Source organism: Arachis hypogaea, chromosome 7 (genome assembly GCF_003086295.3).
Source record: "Arachis hypogaea cultivar Tifrunner chromosome 7, arahy.Tifrunner.gnm2.J5K5, whole genome shotgun sequence".
Lineage (NCBI taxonomy): Eukaryota > Viridiplantae > Streptophyta > Magnoliopsida > Fabales > Fabaceae > Arachis > Arachis hypogaea.
Window position 1 is genome coordinate 59,040,524 of NC_092042.1, and position 22,476 is coordinate 59,062,999.

Below are 22,476 nucleotides of genomic sequence, written 5' to 3' on the forward strand. Positions count from 1 at the left end.
GTATTAATGCAATTACTATTGTTCTTCTATTCAATTCCGCTTGTTCTTGTTCTAAGATATCACTTGTTCTTCAACTTGATGAATGTGATGATCCGTGACACTCATCATCATTCTCACCTATGAACGTGTGACTGACAACCACCTCCGTTCTACCTTCGATTGGGTGAATATCTCTTGGATTCTTTAACCGGAATCTTCGTGGTATAGGCTAGAACTGATGGCGGCATTCAAGAGAATCCGGAAGGTCTAACCTTGTCTGTGGTATTCTGAGTAGGATTCAATGATTGAATGACTGTGACGTGCTTCAAACTCCTGAGGGCGGGGCGTTAGTGACAGACGCAAAAGAATCACTGGATTCTATTCCGGCCTGATCGAGAACCGACAGATGGATAGCCGTGCCGTGACAGGGTGCGTTGAACATTTCCACTGAGAGGATGGGAGGTAGCCACTGACAATGGTGAAACCCTTGCTTAAGCTTGCCATGGAAAGGAGGAAGAAGGATTGGATGAAGACAGTAGAAAAGCAGAGAGACGGAAGGGAAGGCATCTTCATACGCTTATCTGAAGTTCCTACCAATGAATTACATAAGTATCTCTATCTTTACCTTTATGTTTTATGCGTTTATCACCATACCCATTTGAGTTTGCCTGACTGAGACTTACAAGGTGACCATAGCTTGCTTCATACCAACAATCTCTGTGGGATCGACCCTTACTCGCGTAAGGTTTATTACTTGGACGACCCAATACACTTGCTGGTTAGTTGTGCGAAGTTGTGTTTATGCCATGGTATTGAACACCAAGTTTTTGGTTTCATTACCGGGGATTATTTGATTTGTGAAAAGTATTGATCACAATTTCGTGCACCAAGTTTTTGGTGCCGTTGCCGGGGATTGTTCGAGTATGGACAACTGAAGGTTCATCTTGTTGCTTAGATTAGGTATTTTTTTTCGAAATTCTTGAAGATGAATTCTAGTGTTTCAAGATGATTTGTTGAAGTTTGGCTGGCTGTGAAGCCATGTCTAATTTCATTGGACCGAGGTTTCAACTTATCATCACAAGAGCTTGTTGATTTCTATCAATCTTGCTTTTGGAGCAGTGATCTGCTAAGGCTTGGTTGGCCATTGGCCATGTCTAGTGTTTTGGACCGAAGCTTTCTTTGAAAGCTTGGCTGGCTGTGAAGCCATGTCTAATTCCTGGACCGGAGTCTTAGACTAAACATTGCATGATTCTTGGAATTCTCATTAAGAATTTTGATACCTTTTTCCACTTAATTTTCGAAAAAAAAGCGCAAAAAAATTTACAAAGTCATAAAATCCAAAAACATTTCTTGTTTGAGTATAGTGTCTTAGTGATCTTCAAGATGTTCTTGATGATTTCTTACTCTAATCTTTAAATTCTCTTGACTTGAGTGTTTTGTGTGTCTCATATGCATTCTCATTAGTGTCAGTAGTATACAAATTGCTAAGTTTGGTGTCTTGCATGCATTGTTATTTGGTTTTAGTTGCATTTTGATTATTCCTCTTTATTAAAAATCCAAAAATATTTTTAATTTGTGTCTTTTCAAGTCAATAATACAGAGAATTGAAGATTCAGAACATACAGCAGAGGAATTATACAGAAAAAGCTGGGCGTTCAAAACGCCCAGTGAAGAAGGACAGACTGGCGTTTAAACGCCAGCAAGGGTACCTGGTTGGGCATTTAACGCCCAAAAGGGTATAGTTTTGGGCGTTAAACGCCAGAATGTGCACCATTCTGGGCGTTTAACGCCAGGATGGCACAAGAGAGAAGATTCTGTTTTCAATGCAAATTTTTTTCAAGTTTTCAAAATTTTTCAAAATCAAATCTTTTTCAAATCATATCTTTTCAATCATATGTTTTCAAAATCAATTTCTTTCCTTTTTCAAAAATACTTGCTATCAATTAATGATTTGATTCAACATTTCAAGTATGTTGCCTTTTCTGTTGAGAAAGGTTTAATGTTTGAATCATATCTTTTCTTGTTAGCCAAGTCATTGATTTTCAAAATCAAATCTTTTTAAAATATTTTTCAAATCATATCTTCTCAATCACACCTTTTTAAAACTAATCATATCTTCTTAACCACATCTTTTTCAAAATAGTTTTCAATCAAATCTTTTTAATTTCTAATTTCAAAATCTTTTTTCAAAAATCACTTGATCTCTTTCCCACTCTTTGTTTTCGAAAATTATCAATCAAAGTTTTTCAAAATGTTTTCAAAATTTCTTACTTAATTTTCGAAAATCACTTCCCTTCTTCTCACATCCTTCTATTTATGGACTAACACTATTCCTTAATGCAAAATTCGAACTCTATCTTCTTTGATAAGTTCGAATTTTCTACTTCTGTCTTCTATTTTTCTTTTCCTCTGACACCTAAAGGAATCTCTATACTGTGACATAGAGGATTCCACATTTTCTTGTTTCCTTCTCTTTCTTATGAGCAGGAGCAAAGACAAAAGCATTCTTGTTGAGGCTGATCCTGAACCTGAAAGGACCTTGAAGCGAAAGCTAAGAGAAGCCAAAGCACAACTCTCTGTAGAGGACCTAAACGAATTCTTCAAAGAAGAAGAACACATGGCAGCCGAAAACAACAACAATGCCAACAATGCAAGGAAGGTGCTGGGTGACTTTACTGCACCTACTCCCAACTTTTATGGGAGAAGCATCTCTATCCCTGCCATTGGAGCAAACAACTTTGAGCTTAAGCCTCAATTAGTTTCTCTAATGCAACAGAATTGTAAGTTCCATGGACTTCCATTGGAAGATCCTCATCAGTTTTTAGCTGAATTCTTGCAAATCTGTGACACAGTCAAGACTAATGGGGTTGACCCTGAGGTCTACAAACTTATGCTATTTCCTTTTGCTGTAAGAGACAGAGCTAGGACATGGTTGGACTCTCAACCTAAAGAAAGCCTGGACTCTTGGGAAAAGCTAGTCAATGCCTTCTTGGCAAAGTTCTTTCCACCTCAAAAATTGAGTAAGCTTAGAGTGGAAGTCCAAACCTTCAGACAGAAGGAAGGAGAATCCCTCTATGAAGCTTGGGAAAGATACAAACAATTAATCAGAAAGTGTCCCTCTGACATGCTTTCTGAATGGAGCATCATAGGTATTTTCTATGATGGTCTCTCTGAACTGTCCAAGATGTCTTTGGATAGCTCTGCTGGAGGATCTCTTCATCTGAAGAAGACGCCTACAGAAGCTCAAGAGCTAATTGAAATGGTTGCAAATAACCAATTCATGTACACTTCTGAAAGAAATCCTGTGAACAATGGGACTAGTCAGAAGAAAGGAGTTCTTGAGATTGACACTCTGAATTCCATATTGGCTCAGAACAAAATATTGACCCAACAAGTCAATATGATTTCTCAAAGTCTGTCTGGAATGCAAAATGCACCAAGCAGTACTAAGGAAGCTTCATCTGAGGAAGAAGCTTATGATCCTGAGAACCCTTCAATGGAAGAGGTGAATTACATGGGAGAACCCTATGGAAACACCTATAATCCTTCATGGAGAAATCATCCAAATTTTTCATGGAAGGATCAACAGAGACCTCAACAAGGTTTCAACAATAATAATGGTGGAAGAAACAGGTTTAGCAATAGCAAGCCTTTTCTATCATCTTCTCAGCAACAGACAGAGAGTTCTAAGCAGAATAACTCTGACTTAGCAACCATGGTCTCTGATCTGATCAAAACCACTCAAAGTTTTATGACTGAAACAAGGTCCTCCATTAGAAATTTGGAGGGACAAGTGGGTCAGCTGAGCAAGAAAATTACTGAACTCCCTCCTAGTACTCTCCCAAGCAATACAGAAGAAAATCCAAAAGGAGAGTGCAAAGCCATCAACATGGCCGAATTTGGAGAGGAAAGAGAGGCAGTGAACGCCACTGAGGAAGGCCTCAATGGACGTCCACTGGCCTCCAATGAGTTCCCCAATGAGGAACCATGGGAATCTGAGGCTCAAAATGAGACCATAGAGATTCCATTGGACTTACTTCTGCCATTCATGAGCTTTGATGAGTATTCTTCCTCTGAAGAGGATGAGTATGTCACTAAAGAGCAAGTTGCTAAATACCTTGGAGCAATCATGAAGCTAAATGACAAGTTGTTTGGAAATGAGACTTGGGAGGATGAAGCTCCTTTGCTCACCAAAGAACTGGATAACTTGTCTAGGCAGAAACTGCCTCAAAAGAGACAGGATCCTGGAAAGTTTTCAATACCTTGTACCATAGGCACCATGACCTTCAAGAGGGCCTTGTGTGACTTAGGGTCAAGTGTAAACCTCATGCCTCTCTCTGCAATGGAGAAGTTAGGGATCTCTGAGGTGCAAACTGCAAAAATCTCACTAGAGATGGCAGACAATTCAAGAAAACAAGCCTATGGACTTGTAGAGGATGTTCTGGTTAAAGTTGAAGACCATTACATCCCTACTGACTTCATAGTCCTAGAGACTGGGAAGTGTATGGATGAATCCATCATCCTTGGCAGACCCTTCCTAGCCACAGCAAGGGCTGTGATTGATGTTGATAGAGGAGAGTTGATCATTCAAGTGAATGAAGAATCCTTGGTGTTTAAGGCTCAAGGATATCCCTCTGTCATCATGGAGAGGAAGCATGAAGAGCTTCTCTCAAAACAGAGCCAAACAGAGCCCCCACAGTCAAACTCTAAGTTTGGTGTTGGGAGGCCACAACCAACTTCTAAGTTTGGTGTTGAACCCCCACATTCAAACTCTAAAGTTTGGTGTTGGGAGGTTCCAACATAGCTCTGAGCATTTCTGAGGTTCCATGAGAGTCCTCTGTCAAGCTAATGACATTAAAGAAGCGCTTGTTGGGAGGCAACCCAATGTTTTCTAATTAACTATTTTCTTTTGTTATTTTATGTTTTTTGTAGGATGATGATCATGAGAAGTCACAAAATCAATGAAAAAAGCAAAAACAGAATGAAAAACAGAAAGAAAAATAGCACACCCTGGAGGAAGAACCCACTGGCGTTTAAACGCCAGTGAGGCTAGCTGTTGGGCGTTTAACGCCCAGTCTGGCACCATTCTGGGCGTTTAACGCCAGAAAGGGGCACCAGACTGGCGTTAAACGCCAGAAAAGGGCAAGAAGCTGGCGTTAAACGCCAGAAATGGGCACCAGCCCGGCGTTTAACGCCAGAATTGGCACAAAACGAGATTTTGCTTGCCATTTGGTGCAGGGATGACTTTTTCTTGACACCTCAGGATCTGTGGACCCCACAGGATCCCTACCTACCCCACCACTCTCTCTCTTCTTCACCCATTCACCAATCACCTCAACACCTCTTCCCCAAAAACCCTTCACCTATCAAATCCCATCTTTCTCTTCACCACTCACATCCATCCTTCATAAAACCCCACCTACCTCACCATTCAAATTCAAACCACTTTCCCACCCAAACCCACCCTCAATTGACCGAACCCTACCCTTCCCCCACTCCTATATAAACCCTCCTTCACTCCTTCATTTTCACACAACCTAAACACTACTTCTTCCCCTTCTTGGCCGAAAACAAAAGCCATTCCCATCTCCTTCATTTCTTCTTCTTCTACTCTCTTCTTTCTTCTTTTGCTCGAGGACGAGCAAAAATTTTAAGTTTGGTGTGGTAAAAGCATTGCTTTTTGTTTTTCCATAACCATTTATGGCATCCAAGGCCGGAGAAACCTCTAGAAAGAGGAAATGGAAGGCAAAAGCTTCCACCTCCGAGTCATGGGAGATGGAGAGATTCATCTCAAGGGTGCATCAAGACCACTTCTATGAAGTTGTGGCCTTGAAGAAGGTGATCCCCGAGGTCCCTTTTTTCACTCAAAAAGAGTGAATATCCGGAGATCCGACATGAGATCCGAAGAAGAGGTTGGGAAGTTCTTACCAACCCCATTCAACAAGTCGGAATCTTAATGGTTCAAGAGTTCTATGAAAATGCATGGATCACCAAGAACCATGACCAAAGTATGAACCCGGATCCAAAGAATTATCTTACTATGGTTCGGGGAAAATACTTGGATTTTAGTCCGGAAAGTGTAAGGGTGGCATTCAATTTGCCCATGATGCAAGGAGATGAACATCCTTACACTAGAAGGGTCAACTTTGATCAAAGGTTGGACCAAGTCCTCACAGTCATATGTGAAGAGGGCGCCCAATGGAAGAGAGATTCAAGAGGGAAGCCGGTTCAATTGAGAAGGCATGACCTCAAACCCGTGGCTAGAGGATGGTTGGAGTTTATCCAACGCTCAATCATCCCCACTAGCAACCGGTCCGAAGTTACCATAGACCGGGCTATCATGATTCATAGCATCATGATGGGAGAAGGAATAGAAGTTCATGAGGTTATAGCTCAAGAGCTTTATAAGGTGGCGGACAAGCCCTCCACCTTGGCAAGGTTAGCCTTCCCTCATCTCATTTGTCACCTCTGTTATTCAGTTGGAGTTGACATAGAGGGAGACACCCCTATTGATGAGGACAAGCCCATCACTAAGAAGAGGATGGAGCACACAAGAGACCCCACTCATCATGAGATCCTTGAGATACCTCAAGGGATGCACTTTCCTCCACAAAACTATTGGGAGCAACTAAACACCTCCCTAGGAGAATTGAGTTCCAACATGGGACAACTAAGGGTGGAGCATCAAGAACACTCCATCATCCTCCATGAAATTAGAGAAGATCAAAGAATCATGAGAGAGGAGCAACAAAGACAAGGAAGAGACATTGAGGAGCTCAAGCACTCCATAGGATCTTCAAGAGGAAGAAAGAGCCGCCATCACTAAGGTGGACCCGTTCCTTAATTTCCTTGTTCTTTATTTTCCTGTTTTTCGAATTTTAATGCTTATGTTTGTCCATGTTTGTGTCTTGTGATCATTAGTGTCTTAGTGTCTATGCCTTAAAGTTATGAATGTCCTATGAATCCATCACCTTTCTTAAATAAAATATGTTCTTAATTGAAAAAGAGAAGAATTGCATGAATTTTGAATTTTATAACAGTTTAATTATTTTGATGTGGTGGCATTACTTTTGTCTTCTGAATGTATGCTTAAACAGTGCATATGTCTTTTGAATTTGTGGTTCATGAATGTTGGCTCTTGAAAGAATGATGAAAAAGGAGACATGTTACTGAGGATCTGAAAAATCATAAAAATGATTCTTGAAGCAAGAAAAAGCAGTGAATTCAAAAAAAAATTCGAAAAAAAAGAAAAGAAAAAGAAAAAGAAAGAAAAAGAAAGAAATAAAGTTGTGATCCAAGGCAAAAAGAGTGTGCTTAAGAACCCTGGACACCTCTAATTGGGGACTCTAGCAAAGCTGAGTCACAATCTGAAAAGGTTCACCCAATTATGTGTCTGTGGCATGTATGTATCCGGTGGTAATACTGGAAGACAGAGTGCTTTGGGCCACGGCCAAGACTCAATAAGTAGCTATGTTCAAGAATCATCATACTTAACTAGGAGAATCAATAACACTATCTGGATTCTGAGTTCCTAAAGAAGCCAACCATTCTGAATTTCAAAGGATAGAGTGAGATGCCAAAACTGTTCAGAGGCAAAAAGCTAAAAGCCCCGCTCATCTAATTGATACTGATCTTCATAGATGTTTTTGGAATTCATTGCATATTCTCTTCTTTTTATCTTATTTGATTTTCAGTTGCTTGAGGGCAAGCAACAATTTAAGTTTGGTGTTGTGATGAGCGGATAATTTGTACGCTTTTTGGCATTGTTTTTAGTATGTTTTTAGTATGATCTAGTTAGTTTTTAGTATATTTTTATTAGTTTTTAGTTAAAATTCACTTTTCTGGACTTTACTATGAGTTTGTGTGTTTTTCTGTGATTTCAGGTATTTTCTGGCTGAAATTGAGGGACCTGAGCAAAAATCTGATTCAGAGACTAAAAAGGACTGCAGATGCTGTTGGATTCTGACCTCCCTGAACTCGAAGTGGATTTTCTGGAGCTACAGAAGCCCAATTGGCGCGCTCTCAACGGCGTTGGAAAGTAGACATCCTGGGCTTTCCAGCAATATATGATAGTCCATACTTTGCCCAAGATTTGATGGCCCAAATCGGCGTTCAAAGTCACCCTCAGAATTCACAGCGTTAAACGCCGGAACTGGCACCGAAATGGGAGTTAAACGCCCAAACTGGCACTATAACTGGCGTTTAACTCCAAGAGGAGTCTCTACATGAAAATGCTTCAATGCTCAGCCCAAGCACACACCAAGTGGGCCCGGAAGTGGATTTTTATGTCATTTACTCATCTCTGTACACCCTAGGCTACTAGTTTTCTATAAGTAGGACCTTTTACTATTGTATTGAGACAATCTGGGTAGCTATCCTTGTTTTGATGCTATCTTAGATCATTGGGAGGCTGGCCATTCGGCCATACCTAGACCTTGTTCTTATGTATTTTCAACGGTGGAGTTTCTACACACCATAGATTAAGGTGTGGAGCTCTGCTGTACCTCGAGTATTAATGCAATTACTATTGTTCTTCTATTCAATTCCGCTTGTTCTTGTTCTAAGATATCACTTGTTCTTCAACTTGATGAATGTGATGATCCGTGACACTCATCATCATTCTCACCTATGAACGTGTGACTGACAACCACCTCCGTTCTACCTTCGATTGGGTGAATATCTCTTGGATTCTTTAACCGGAATCTTCGTGGTATAGGCTAGAACTGATGGCGGCATTCAAGAGAATCCGGAAGGTCTAACCTTGTCTGTGGTATTCTGAGTAGGATTCAATGATTGAATGACTGTGACGTGCTTCAAACTCCTGAGGGCGGGGCGTTAGTGACAGACGCAAAAGAATCACTAGATTCTATTCCGGCCTGATCGAGAACCGACAGATGGATAGCCGTGCCGTGACAGGGTGCGTTGAACATTTCCACTGAGAGGATGGGAGGTAGCCACTGACAACGGTGAAACCCTTGCTTAAGCTTGCCATGGAAAGGAGGAAGAAGGATTGGATGAAGACAGTAGGAAAGCAGAGAGACGGAAGGGAAGACATCTTCATACGCTTATCTGAAGTTCCTACCAATAAATTACATAAGTATCTCTATCTTTACCTTTATGTTTTATGCGTTTATCACCATACCCATTTGAGTTTGCCTGACTGAGACTTACAAGGTGACCATAGCTTGCTTCATACCAACAATCTCTGTGGGATCGACCCTTACTCGCGTAAGGTTTATTACTTGGACGACCCAGTACACTTGCTGGTTAGTTGTGCGAAGTTGTGTTTATGCCATGGTATTGAACACCAAGTTTTTGGTTTCATTACCGGGGATTATTTGATTTGTGAAAAGTATTGATCACAATTTCGTGCACCATATACCGACTTAAGCGACCTACAATATATGCTATATCTGGTCTAGTATAGGTCATAGCATACATTAAGTATCCAATTATTTTTGCATACTCAATTTGTAAAATAGACGACCTGTATTGGGTACTAATTTAATACTTAAATCAAAAGGAGTACTCACCGAATATTCTTCAAGCTCATCAAATCATTTTAATTTTTTTCTATATACTAAGATTGAGATAATCCTAAATTATGACCATTTCTAACAATTTTAATTCCTAAAATTATATCTGCAACTCTCATATCTTTCATATCAAAATTACTAGACAAAAAATATTTAGTTTTTTCTACCTCTTCTAAATCAGTATAAAAAATAAGCATATCATCAACATATAAACAAATCATAACACCTTTGCCATTTTTAACTTTACTATACACACATTTATTTATCAGATTCATTTATTTTATATCCATTAGCACGAATAGTTTCATCAAATTTTTTATGTCATTGCTTAGTGGCTTGTTTCACTCCATATAAAGACTTAACTAATTTGCACACTTTATTTTCTTGACCAGCAACTATAAATCCTTCGGGTTGCTTTATATACACCTCTTCATCTAGTTTACCATTTAAAAAAGCTGTTTTAATATTCATTTGGTGAATGACAAAATTAAAAATTGAAGCAAGTTCTTTAAGCACTCTAATTGTAGCAATTCTTGCTACTGGTGTATATGTATCAAAGTAATCAATTCCTTCTTTTTATGCAAATTCCTTAGCAACTAACCGTGCTTTGAACTTATCAACAGTTCCATCTACTTTTATTTTCTTTTTGAAAATCCATTTATAGCCAATGTCCTTTGACTCACGAGGAGGTTCCACTAATTTTCAAGTGTTATTTCTCATTATTGACTCCATTTCATCTTGTATTGCTTCTTTTCAAAAATCTGAATCTCGAGATCTTATAGTCTCTTCAAAGATCTCAGGATCACCTTCCATATGAAGGCATATAGGTGCAATGCTATCTATTGATTCTCCTACCCTTCCACAAGGAACATAAAGAAATCTGGTCCATAAGTCTTTGTTTTTCTTATTCTTTTACTTTTTCTAGGTTCAATCTTTTCAACGGGCTTATTTTCTACATTTTCTTCTATTTCTAAGTAAATTTTACTTTTAGGTCTTAGAGTTGAATTAAATATATCCTCTAAGAAACCTCTTGATTCAATAACTGTATTAGCAGAGTATGATTCATTAAATTCAATAACTACAAACCTATAAGCTTTACTATTCTCAGCATATCCTAAGAAAATACATTCTATACCTCTTTTTTCTAATTTCTTTCTTTTAGGTTCAGGAACTTTTACTATTGCTCTACAGCTTCAAACTTTAAGATATTTAAGATTAGGCTTTTTATTCTTCCAAAGTTCATATGAAGTTATTTTATTTCTTTTATTAGGAATTCTATTTAAAATATAACAAGCAGTTAATATAGCCTCACTCCAATAACCTTTGGCTAGACTAGAATAAGATAGCATAGCATTAACCATTTCTTCCAACATCTTATTTTTTCTTTTAGCAATACCATTCTGTTTTGGAGAATATGGTGCAGTGGTTTGATGAATAATACCAGTGGACTCAAAATAACTAGGATTATAATATTCTCCTCCACGGTCAGACCTTAAGCACTTAATAAAGGTTTCATGCTGTAATTCAACTTTAGTTTTAAAAATCTTAAATTTATCCAAGACTTCATCTTTACAATGCATCAAATATATATAACAATATCTACTAAAATCATCAATAAAAATTACAAAATATTTTTTTTCACCTATAGTAGGCCAACCATGCAAATCACATACATCAGAATGTACTAATTCTAATAACTTTTAATTTCTTTGCCCTCTTTGAAAAGAAAGTCTTGTTATTTTAGTTAACATACAAATTTTGCATACATCTGAATTTTTAATTGATTTTGGAATAAGATCATATTTTATCATATCATTTAATTTATGAAAATTAACATGTCCTAAATGATTATGCCATAAATAAAAGGACTCAGCAATATAAACAGAAACCTTATTATTATTATTATTATTATTATTATTATTATTATTATTATTATTATTATTATTCAATTTAAACATATTTTCAAATAGATATCCTTTACCCACAAACACTCCACCCTTAGACAAAATAAATTTGTCTCTTTCAAATACAGACTTAAACTCATACTTATTAAGTAGAAGGAGAAAAACTAAATTTTTTCTGACTTCGGGTACATAATATACATTAGTAAGAGTTAGTACTCTTTCATAAGTGAATTCAAGTTCCACTATTCCTTTGCCCATTACTTGAATAGTTGATGCATTTTCCATGTACAGAATAGTCCTATTCTCTTCTTTGAATGTCTTGAAAAATCTCTTTTCTTGCATACATGTCGAGTTGCACCAGAATCTATCTACTATGATACAATGTCTTCAATCATGTTGATCTCAGAATAATAGCAATAAGATTATCTTTTATTACTGTGTCGTTCTTTTCTTTCTTCTTTTTTAAGAAACGAAATTCTTTTTTAAAATGTGCTAGTTTTCCACAATGAAAACAATTTTCTTTCTTTTTATTCTTTCTGATATCACTATTGTTACCTTGAGATTTATTAAAATCTCGGTATCTCTTCTTGTTGGGCTTGTTAGATTTTCCATCTTCCATTACGTGAAGATTAGCATGAGTACTTTGCTCTTTAGTATCGTCCTGTTTACAGTACTCTTCTTCAAGACGAAGGTGATTACTTAATTGCTCAAGAGAAACATCATCCTTTCTATGTTTCATAGTTCTTTTGAATTCTTTCCATGATGGAGGGAGTTTGTCAATAATTGAAGATACAATAATGGTATCATCCATGTGCATGTTATGTTGCTTAAAATTATTTAAACTATGCTCAATTTCATGCAGTTGTTCCATGACAAATCTACCATCAACCATCTTATAATTATTAAAGCAAATGACAAGAAATTTCTTACTTGTTGCGTCCTCGGCCATTGGTTCACGAAATTGTGATCTCAATGGCGCCAACAACTTGGTACGCACAATTGTAATATCACTCTTTTTCACAACTTTGCACAACTAACCAGCAAGTGCACTGGGTCGTCCAAGTAATAAACCTTACGTGAGTAAGGGTTGATCCCACGGAGATTGTCGGCTTGAAGCAAGCTATGGTCACCTTGTAAATCTCAGTCAGGCGGATTCAAATGGTTATAGAGTTTTGATAATTAAAAAGATAAATAAACTTAAAATAAAGATAGAGATACTTATGTAATTCATTGGTGGGAATTTCAGATAAGTGTATGGAGATGCTTTATCCCTCTTGAATCTCTGCTTTCCTACTACCTTCATCCAGTCCTTCATACTCTTTTCTATGGCAAGCTGTATGTAGGGCATCACCGTTGTCAATGGCTACTTCCTATCCTCTCAGTGAAAAAGGTCCTCTACGGTTTCCCGCATGGTTAATCAGCTGTTGGTTCTCGATTGTGTAGGAATAGGATTTACTATCCTTTTGCGTCTGTCACCACACTCTACAGTCGTGAGTTTGAAGCTCGTTACAGTCATCCCATCCCAGATCCTACTCAGAATACCACAAACAAGGTTTAGACTTTCCGGATCTCAAGAATGCTGCCAATGGATTCTAGCTTATACCACAAATACTCTGATCTCACGGAATGGAAGGCTCTATTATCAGGAGAGGTAACCATGCATCGTGAACCAGGAATCCAAGAGATACACACTCTAGCTTTCGCAAGTAGAATGGAAGTGTTTGTCAAGCACGCGTTCATAAGTGAGAATGGTGATGAGTGTCACATATCATCACATTCATCAGGTTGAAGTGCGAATGATATCTTAGAATAAGAATAAGCATGAATTGAATAGAAAACAGTAATACTTTGCATTAATACTCGAGGAACATCAGAGCTCCACACCTTAATCTATGGTGTGTAAAAACTCCACCGTTGAAAATACATAAGAACAAGGTCTAGGCATGGCCGAATGGCCAGCCTCCCCAAATGATATCTGAATTCGAAAAATAGGGAAAAAGACCCCTAGTACAATAGTAAAAAGTTCTATTTATACTAAACTAATTACTAGGGTTACAAAAATAGGTAAATAATGCAGAAATCCACTTTCGGGCTCACTTGGTGTGTGCTTGGGCTGAGCATTGAAGCTTTCATATGTAGAGGTCATTCTTGGAGTTAAACGCCAGTTTATAACTTGTTTCTGGCATTTGACTCTAGCTTGCAACATGTTTCTGGCATTTAACACCAGAATAGGGTAGAAAGCTGGCGTTGAACGCCAGTTTGCGTCGTCTAAACTCTGGTAAAGTATGAACTATTATATATTGGTGGAAAACCCTGGATGTCTACTTTCCAACACAGTTGAGAGCGCACCATTTGGACTTCTGTAGCTCCAAAAAATCCATTTCGAGTGCAGGGAGGTCAGAATCCAACAGCATCTGCAGTCTTTTGTTAGCCTCTGAATCAAATTTTTGCTCAGGTCCCTCAATTTCAGCCAGAAAATACCTGAAATCACAGAAAACCACACAAACTCATAGTAAAGTCCAGAAATGTGAATTTTGCTTAAAAACTAATAAAAATATATTAAAAACTAACTAATTCATACTAAAAACTATGTAAAAACAATGCCAAAAAGCGTATAAATTATCCGCTCATCATAACACCAAACTTAAATTGTTGCTTGTCCCCAAGCAATTGAAAACAAAATAGAATAAAAAAAGATAATATACAATGAATCCCACAATATCAATGAAACTTAGTTCTAATTAGATGAGCGGGGCTTGTAGCTTTTTGCTTCTGAACAGTTTTGGCATCTCACTTTATCCTTTGAAGTTCAGAATGATTGGCATCTATAGGAATTCAGAATTTTAGATAGTGTTATTGATTCTCCTAGTTAAGTATGTTGATTTTTGAACACAGCTACTTTATGAGTCTTGGCCGTGGCCCTAAGCACTTTGTTTTCCAGTATTACCACCGGATACATAAATGCCACAGGCTTCAGGCCAGGCCAGGCTGAATAATAGGCCAGGCCTAGTACTTTATAAAGAACCTATAATAGGCTGCAGGCCAAGCTCAGGCCAATCAACTGTATAACAGGCCTGGCCTGTTAAGAGCAAAGCCTGGCCTGGCCTGGTCTGTTTCCACCCCTACAGAGAGTGCCATTAAATTTATGCCTGACCCCAGGTCACACAAAGCCTTCTCAAAAGTCATGGTACCTATGGTACAGGAAATTAAGAATTTACCAGGATCCTTTTTTTGAGGTAAAGTGTGCTGAACCCAGGTATTTAGTTCATTAATGAGCAATGGAGGCTCATCCTCCCAAGTCTCATTACCAAATAGCTTGGCATTCAGCTTCATGATTGCTCCTAAATACTGGACAACTTGCCCTTCAACAATGTCTTCATCTTCTTCAGAAGATGAATAGTCATCAGAGCTCATGAATGGTAAAAGGAGGTTTAATGGAATCTCTATGGTCTCTAGATGAGCCCGGATTCCTTAGATTCCTCAATTGGAAATTTTTTTTTTGTCCAGAGGATGTCTCAAGAGGTCTTCCTCACTGGGATTCACGCCCTTTCCACTCTCTCTAGGTTCGGCCATGTTGCTCACAGTTATGGCCTTGCACTCTCTTTTGGGATTCTCTTCTGTATTGCTTGGGAGAGTACTATGAGGAGTTTCAGTGACTCTTTTACTCAACTGGCCCACTTGTGCCTCCAAATTTCTAATGGAGGACCTTGTTTCATTCATGAAACTTAGAGTGGCCTTAGATAGATCAGAGACTATGTTTGCTAAGGTAGAGGGACTCTGCTCAGAATTCTCTGTCTGTTGTTGAGAGGATGATGGAAAATGCTTGCTATTGCTAAACCTATTTCTTCCACCATTATTAAAGCCTTGTTGGGGCTTTTGTTGATCATTCCATGAGAAATTTGGATGATTTCTCCATAAGGGATTATAGGTGTTTCCATAGCCTTCACCCATGTAATTCACCTCTACCATAGCAGGGTTCTCAGGATCATAAGCTTCTTCTTCAGAAGATGCTTCTTTAGTATTGTTGGATGCATTTTGCAATCCATTCAGACTCTGAGAAATCATATTGACTTGCTGAGTCAGCATTTTTTTCTGAGCTAATATGGCATTCAGAGCATCAATTTCAAGAACTCCCTTCCTCTGAGGCGTTCCATTACTCACAGGATTCCTTTCAGAAGTGTACATGAACTGGTTATTTGCAACCTTGTCAATGAGTTCCTGAACTTCTGCAGGCATTTTCTTTAGGTGAATAGATCCACCTGCAGAGTGGTCTAATGACATCTTAGATAATTCAGACAGACCATCATAGAATATATCCAGGATGGTCCATTCTGAAAGCATGTCAGAAGGACACTTTTTGGTTAGTTGCTTGTATCTCTCCCAAGCTTCATAGAGGGATTCACCTTCTTTCTGTCTGAAGGTTTGAACATCCACTCTAAGCTTACTCAACTTTTGAGGAGAAAAGAACTTGGCTAAGAAAGCCGTGACCAGCTTATCCCAAGAGTTCAGGTTATCTTTAGGTTGAGAGTCTAACCATACTCTAGCTCTGTCTCTTACAGCAAAAGAGAAAAGTATAAGCCTGTAGACCTCGGGATCAACCCCATTGGTCTTAACAGTGTCACAGATATGCAAGAATTCAGATAAGAACTGAAAAGGATCTTCTGATAGAAGTTTATAAAGTTTGCAATTCTGTTGCATCAGAGAAACTAATTGAGGCTTTAGCTCAAAATTGTTTGCTCCAATGGCAGGGATTGAGATGCTTCTTCCATGTAAGTTGGAATTTGGTGCAGTAAAGTCACCAAACATCTTCCTTGCATTGTTGTTAGGTTCGGCTATGTCTCCTTCTTTTTTGAGATTCTCTGTAAGGTTTTCTCTGGATTATTGTGCTTTAGCTTCTCTTAGCTTCTTCTTCAGAGTCCTTTCAGGTTCAGGATCTGCTTCAACAAGAATGTCCTTGTCCATGCTCCTACTCATATAAAAAAAGAGAACAGAAAAGAAGAAGAATCCTCTATGTCACAGTATAGAGATTCCTTTATGTGAGTAGAAGATGAAAAGAATAGAAGAAGGAGAAGAGAAAAATTCGAACACAGAGGAGAAGAGAGGGTTCGAATTTTTGGATGAAGAAAAGTGTTAGTAGATAAATAAAATAAATAGAAAGAGATGAGAGGGAGAGAAATTCGAAAATTATTTTTTTTGAAAAAAAAGGGTTAGTGATTTTCGAAAATTAGAGATAGAAAAGTAGTTAGGTGGTTTTGAAAAAGATAAGAAACAAACAAAAAGTCAATTAGTTAGTTGAAAAAGATTTGAAAATCAATTTTGAAAAGATAAGAAGTTAGAAAAGATTTTGAAATTGATTTTGAAAAAGGATATGATTTGAAAAAGATATGATTGAAAAGATATGGTTGAAAAAGATTTGATTGAAATTTGTTTTGAAAAAGATTTGAAAAGGAAATTTAGAAAGATTTGATTTTTAAAATTAAAATTAATTACTTGACTAACAAGAAAATAAAAGATATTATTCTAGAAATTAAAGATTAAACCTTTCTTAACAAGAAGTAACAAACTTCAAATTTTTGAATCAATCACATTAATTGTCAGTAAAGTTTTCGAAAATTATGAAATAAAATTAAGAAAAAGATTTTAAAAATCAATTTTAAAAATTTTTGAAAATAATAAAAAAATTAAAAAGATTTGATTTTTGAAAGAGATTTTGAAAAGATAAGATTTTTGAAATTGAAATCTTGACTTGACTAATAAGAAACAACTTATTTTAAAAAAAATTTGACTAAGTCAACCCAAAGATTTCGAAAATTTATGAGACAAATAAGAGAAAGATTTTTTATTTTTGAATTTTTAATGAGGGGAGAGAAAAACAACTAAATGACTCAAAATATAAAAATTATGAATCAAAACATATGATGCCTGCAAGAACACTATGAATGTCAAGATGAACACCAAGAACACTTTGAAGCTCATGATGAACATCAAGAACTTATTTTTGAAAAATTTTCAAAAAAAGAAAACATGCAAGATGCCAAACTTAGAAATTTTTAATATTTACACTCTAAGAATTCAAGAATGCATATGAAAAACAAGAAAAGACATAAAACAAGAAAATATGAAGATCAAACAAGAAGACTTGTCAAGAACAACTTGAAGATCATGAAGAATGCAATGCATGAATTTTTTGAAAAAATGCACAAATTTTAAAAACATGCAATTGACACCAAACACAAAAATTGACACTAGACTCAAACAAGAAACACAAAATATTTTTGGTTTTTATGATTTTATAAAATTTTTTTGTGTTTTTCCGAAAATTATTTTGGGAGGAACGAAAAAAAGAAGAAAAACTATTTTTTGAAAGATCTTTGAAAACTTTTTGAAAAGAAAATAAAGGAAAATTACCTAATCTGAGCAACAAGATGAACCGTCAGTTGTCCAAACTCGAACAATCCCCGGCAACGGCGCCAAAAATTTGGTGCACGAAATTGTGATCTCAATGGCGCCAACAACTTGGTACGTACAATTGTAGTATCACTCTTTTTCACAACTTCGCACAACTAACCAGCAAGTGCACTGGGTCGTCCAAGTAATAGGGTCGATCCCACGGAGAGTGTCGGCTTGAAGCAAGCTACGGTCACCTTGTAAATCTCAGTCAGGCGGATTCAAATGGTTATAGAGTTTTGATAATTAAAAAGATAAATAAACATAAAATAAAGATAGAGATACTTATGTAATTCATTGGTGGGAATTTCAGATAAGTGTATGGAGATGCTTTATCCTTCTTGAATCTCTGCTTTCCTACTGCCTTCATCCAACCCTTCATACTCCTTTCTATGGCAAGCTGTATGTAGGGCGTCACCATTGTCAATGGCTACTTCCCATCCTCTCAGTGAAAAAGGTCCTCTACGGTTTCCCGCATTGCTAATCAGCTGTTGGTTCTCGATCGTGTAGGAATAGGATTTACTATCCTTTTGCGTCTGTCACCACACCCTACAGTCGCGAGTTTGAAGCTCGTCACAGTCATCCCATCCTAGATCCTACTCGGAATACCACAGACAAGGTTTAGACTTTCCAGATCTCAAGAATGCTACCAATGGATTCTAGCTTATACCACAAAGACTCTGATCTCACGGAATGGAAGGATCTGTTGTTAGGAGAGGCAACCATGCGTCATGGACTAGGAATCCAAAAGATACCACTCTAGCTTTCGCAGGTAGAACGGAAGTGTTTGTCAGGCACGCGTCCATACGTGAGAATAGTGATGAGTGTCACGGATCATCACATTCATCAGATTGAAGTGTGAATGAATATCTTAGAATAAGAATAAGCATGAATTGAATAGAAAACAGTAGTACTTTGCATTAATACTCGAGGAATAGCAGAGCTCCACACCTTAATCTATGGTGTGTAGAAACTCCACCGTTGAAAATATATAAGACCAAGGTCTAGGCATGGCCAAATGGCCAACCTCCCCAAATGATATGTGAATTCAAAAAATAGGGAAAAAGACCCATAGTACAATAGTAAAAAGTTCTATTTATACTAAACTAGTTACTAGGGTTACAGAAATAGGTAAATAATGCAGAAATCCACTTCCGGGCCCACTTGGTGTGTGCTTGGGCTGAGCATTAAAGCTTTCACATGTAGAGGTCTTTCTTGGAGTTAAACTCCAGTTTGTAACTTGTTTCTGGCGTTTCACTCTAGCTTGCAACATGTTTCTGGCGTTTAACGCCAGAATAGGGCAGAAAGCTGGCGTTGAACGCCAGTTTACATCATCTAAACTCGGGTAAAGTATGGACTATTATATATTGTTGGAAAGCCCTGGATGTCTACTTTCCGACGCAGTTGAGAGTGCACCATTTGGATATCTGTAGCTCCAAAAATTCTATTTTGAGTGTAGGGAGGTCAGAATCCAACAGCATCTGCAGTCTTTTGTCAGCCTCTGAATAAGATTTTTGCTCAGGTCCCTCAATTTCAGCCAGAAAATACCTGAAATCACAGAAAAATACACAAACTCATAATAAAGTCCAGAAATGTGAACTTTGCTTAAAAACTAATAAAAATATGTTAAAAACTAACTAATTCATACTAAAAACTATGTAAAAACAATGCCAAAAAGTATATAAATTATCCGCTCATCAGCCATATATTTTGCCTTTAATTTGTCCCATAGTTCTTTTACGCTCCCAACATTTTGGTAGACATCAAATAGTACATCAGCCATGCCATTGAGTATGTGCCCAGTGCATATATAGTCATCATTGTCCCATTTTTGCCTGGCTCGTGTTTCTTCAATGGCCTCCCCTTCAACTTCTAGTGGTCTTGGTATGGTAAGAACATATGCCACTTATAGTTTTGTGAAAAGGAAGTGCATCTTCTTTTGCCATCGTATGAAATTTTCACCATCAAATCTTTCTAACTTGACAAAATCCGACGTCGTATCCTTAATTGATGCAATGGCCATTTTTGTTTTATTGGTGAGCAATTAAGCCTAAAGATTGTGAGTTAAGAGAGAAGGGGTTAATGAATCAAATATCATAATTCTTCAAGGCGTGCGTTACACACACTTTCTTTTAGGCTTAATTCGCCCCCACTAATGTACAATAGTGTGCAAAATGGGTTACTGGCGAATTTTCTGCAGGATACAATGAAGAACACTTAGCTTGTTTATGCACTCACACAATCAAGCCTTACACTAAATGATAATTTACAGAATAATCTATATTCTTCCTGTTGTGCATAAAAAAAGTGTTGAGATGGATTATTCAGCAATAATGAAATGAGGGAAATATATAGATACGGAGTACATGCAACATGCAGCTACGTATTCAACAAACACTATTTTTCAAATAGTTACAACCTTTCAACAGACATAACTTTTCAAATAGTTACAACCTTTTAACAGGCATAACTTTTGAATAAGTCACAACTCTATAAAGAGATGTAACTCTTCAAAATAGCCTTTCACATATTTTGAAAATATATCACACAAACTGTTTCGAATTTCACCTAAAATCATATAAATACAAGAAAAACTCAAAGTAGCATCTAAAGGTGAATTTTGCACTAAAACATAATAAAATCTAACTAAAAAGAATGTAAAAACAACTAGAAAAAGGGTATAAGATGCTCACGCATCATCCTATTATGGTAATCAGTGGCTAAGAGAAGAAGGATTGAATCTTAGCCCCTTTTTGCTGAGTATCACTTTCTTCCTTTTAAGATTGTTTCAAGAGATATTTCTACTTTTCGTCTCATAACTAGTCAAGAGACATTTTTTTTCTTGTAACTGGTTAGGAGATATTTTTCAATTTTATCTCCTATGCAACAGAAGCAGAAACGGAGTAGAAGAGAAAGAGAGAATCACACCAAGAAGTATCCTGGTTCAGCTGCTAAGTGCAATGCAGCCTACATCTAGTCTCCATCACAACAGTGACAGAATTTCACTATAATCAACTGATTACATACACCAATTCTTCCCTAGGAACTACCCATTCTTATCCGGGACAAGTCCAAAATCTATCTCCAAAACTGAACTTGACTTGGTCAACTACCAAGCTTTCAATCGCAAAGTGCTAACCCAACTTGCAAGGGAATCCCTACAGGATCATGACATACAACACAGATGTACAAAGGAACTCTTAGACATCTATGGCTTTTTCTTTAATTTTGCACCTCTCTGCCTCTTTCCTCTCATTGGCTTTTTCTTACAAACGTCACACTGTTTGTTTTTTCACCATGAGACTCAGACAGACAAAACTAAAGAAAAGAAAAGAAAATGTAACACATTGAAAGGAGAAGAACTTCTGTTAGCTTGGGATAGCTATGAGAACTCTGTGCTTACTCTCCTTGTCTCAACCCTTGGCCGTTCACCCTTATTATAGAAGGAGAAGCTTCCAAGGTTGAAACCGGTTCAACCAAGCCATCATCTTCTTCTCCAACACAAGACCGGTTCGGACAGAGAGAAGAGAGAGGGAAAACCGAAAGCAAATCAACATGCATGTACTTCTCTCTTATCCCTTCTCATCAAGCTTCATCAATCTGAGCCTTCCATCTTGACTTTGTCCCCAAGAAAGAATTCTGACCCTTGATGAACTCTTGATCCTTAACAGCTCTATCTGTTCCATTTTTGCTTCTTCCTCCACGTTGCTACAGTAGCTACCTTCTGTCTTGGATGAACAAAAGTGAAATGAGCTTTACCTCAAGGATCTTCTTCTCTGACCGAAACGGATTGCTTTTACTTTTGGCATGGAGATCTTGAAGCTTCTTCTTCACATCTTGCCTTTAGTGGCAAAAATCTCAGTCACGCCATGCTTTGGATATTCTTTTCTCAAAGGCCATCAACCTAGCCTTTTTCCTTCTTCATAGCTTCTATAATTTTCTGATAACTTCTTCTTTCTTCCTTCCTGTATGACATAACCGAATGCAAAGAGAGAGAGGAGAGAGAAGAGAGAAAAAGCTTTGGATGCAATGAATGAAATTAAAACTAATTAAATCCCACTTTCATTCTCCTATGCATAGTAACGTGTGGAGTTATTGAAAGCAATCAAATCACTTTTAGTTTTCTCTTTTCTGTTACCAATACATGTAATTAAACCAATTTAATTTTGAATTCCATTCTACAAGAAAAGTAGGTAACCGAACTCATCATACTCCACTGCTTTCTTTTCTTCAATTTCGAACCAACAAATTGTTGGTCTCAAAAGGAAGCATTTGTTTTGGACTCTTCACATCTTTTATGGCCCAATTAACATTTGCTATGCAAAACTAATTCATCCCCAATGCTTGAAATATTTTTTTGTACAAAAGCTGAATATGTTCTCATCACATTAGGTATGTGTAACTTTTGGTCTAATAACAAAATCTGTACACTAACAAAATTATTAAACAAACAATTGAAAACATAAATTAAATTAATAATTTTATAATTAACAATTTTTAACAATGATTGATCATCACATTAATTTAAAATTTTTCAAACTCATCATCCTACCAAAAAAAAAAAGACAGAAAAAAAAGTACGCTTACATAAACATGCAATTTAGTTAGAC

The 22,476-nt window shown here is 37.2% G+C and overlaps 1 non-coding gene across 1 annotated transcript; it reads left to right on the forward strand.

Moving 5' to 3' along the window:
* The first annotated feature begins 15,754 nt into the window (after positions 1-15,754).
* LOC112704407 (small nucleolar RNA R71) lies at positions 15,755-15,862 on the forward strand. Its single transcript, XR_003155033.1, has one exon. It is a non-coding gene; the product is annotated as a small nucleolar RNA R71 (small nucleolar RNA).
* Positions 15,863-22,476: the final 6,614 nt, after the last annotated feature.